The sequence below is a fragment of the Mandrillus leucophaeus genome, unplaced genomic scaffold (genome assembly GCF_000951045.1).
Source record: "Mandrillus leucophaeus isolate KB7577 unplaced genomic scaffold, Mleu.le_1.0 Scaffold423, whole genome shotgun sequence".
Taxonomy (NCBI): Eukaryota; Metazoa; Chordata; class Mammalia; order Primates; family Cercopithecidae; genus Mandrillus; species Mandrillus leucophaeus.
This window is the reverse complement of record NW_012104510.1, coordinates 130,118-132,033: the sequence shown is the minus strand read 5'-3', so window position 1 is coordinate 132,033 and position 1,916 is coordinate 130,118. Positions and strand designations below refer to the sequence as shown.

The 1,916-nt window shown below is 64.1% G+C and overlaps 1 protein-coding gene across 2 annotated transcripts in view; it reads left to right on the top strand.

Annotated features, from left to right (window-relative positions):
* The window catches only part of THEG (theg spermatid protein), a 16,249-nt gene that overhangs the window by 6,322 nt on the left and 8,011 nt on the right, over nucleotides 1–1,916 (top strand). The gene's annotated exons all lie outside the window — the stretch shown is intronic.

The following is a 1,916-nucleotide window of genomic DNA, read 5'->3' as shown; positions in this document are numbered from 1 at the left end:
GCGCCCCGTCCTGGCCGCCATCTTGCCTTCTCTGGGTTGGGAGTGGGAGCTCAGGCGCGCCCCATTCTGGCCGCCATCTTGGCTTCTCTGGGTGGGGAGTGAGCTCAGGGGTGCCCCGTCCTGGCCGCCATCTTGGCTTCTCTGGGTGGGGAGTGAGCTCAGGCGCGGCCTGTCCTGGCGGCCATCTTGCCTTCTCTGGGTTGGGAGTGGGAGCTCAGGCGCGCCCCATTTTGGCCGCCATCTTGCCTTCTCTGGGTGGGGAGTGAGCTCAGGCGTGCCCCGTCCTGGCGGCCATCTTGCCTTCTCTGGGTGGGGAGTGGGAGCTCAGGCGCGCCCCGTCCTGGCGGCCATCTTGCCTTCTCTGGGTTGGGAGTGGGAGCTCAGGTGCGCCCCGTCCTGGTGGCCATCTTGGCTTCTGTAGGTGGGGAGTGAGAGCTCAGGCGCGCCCCGTCCTGGCGGCCATCTTGCCTTCTCTGGGTGGGGAGTGAGCTCAGGCGCCCCCCGTCCTGGCCACCATCTTGCCTTCTCCGGGCGGGAAGTGGGAGCTCAGGCGCGCCCCGTCTTGGCCGCCATCTTGCATTCTTCAGGTGAAGATTGAGCCCAGGTGCGTCTCAACCTGGCCGCCATCTTGCATTTTCCAGACAGGGATTGAGTTCAGGCGCTCACCATCTTGGTTGCCATCTTGCCTTCTCTGGTGGAGAGTGGGAGCTCAGGCGCACCCCATCCTGGTGGCCATCTTGCATTTTTCCGGCGAGGATTGAGCCCAAGTGCTCCCCATCCTGGCCGCCATCTTGCATTCTGTGGGAGGGGATTGCACTCAGGCGTGCTGCGTCCTGGCCGCCATCTTGCATTTGCCCCGCGGGGAGCGGGAGCTCAGGTGCGCCCCATCCTGGCCGCCATCTTGCCTTTTTTTGGTGGTGAGTGCGCCCCATCCTGGCCGCCATCTTGCATTCTCTGGGCGAGGATTGAGCTCAGGTGCTCCCCCTCCTGGCTGCCATCTTGCCTTTTCTCAGCGGTGAGTGACCTCAGGTGCGCCCCATCCTGGCCACCATCTTGCCTTTTACCCGTGGTGAGTGAGCTCTGGTACCCCCCATCCTGGCCGCCATCTTGCATTCTCCAGGCGGGGAGTGAGCTCAGGTACTCCGCGTCCTAGCCGCCATCTTGTCTTCTCCGGGCAGGGAATGAGCTCAGGCATTCCCCATCCTGGCCGCCATCTTGCATTCTCTGGGCGGGGAGTGAGCTCAGGCGCTCTCCATCCTGGCCGCTATCTTGCGTTCTCCCGGCGGTGAGTGAGCTCAGGCGCTCTCCATCCTGGCCGCTATCTTGCGTTCTGTGGGCGGGGAGTGGGAGCTCAGGCGCTCTCCATCCTGGTCGCCGTCTTGCGTTCTCCCGGCGGTGAGTGAGCTCAGGCACTCCCCGTGCTAGCCGCCATCTTGTCTTCTCCAGGCAGGGAATGAGCTCAGGCGCTGTCCATTGGGGCTGCCATCTTGCGTTCTCCAGGCGGGGAGTGAGCTCGGGTCAGGCGCTCGCCATCCTGGTCGCCCTCTTGCATTCTCCCAGTGGTGAGTGAGCTCAGGCGCTCCGCGTCCTAGCCGCCATCTTGTCTTCTCCAGGCAGGGAATGAGCTCAGGCGCCCTCCGTGTTGCCGCCATCTTGCGTTCTCCAGGCGGAGAGTGAGCTGAGGCGCTCTCCATCCTGGCCGCTGTCTTGCATTCTCTGGGCGGGGAGTGGGAGCTCAGGCGCTCCCCATTCGGGCCGCCATCTTGCCTTCCGCGGTGAGTGAGCTCAGGTCAGGCGCTCCCCATCCTGGTCTCCGTCTTGCGTTCTCCAGGCGGGAGTGAGGTCAGACGACTGGCCAGCACCCTGTGTTGCCGGCTTGCTTGTTGGTTGGTTCATCTGACTATTCCTAAACACTT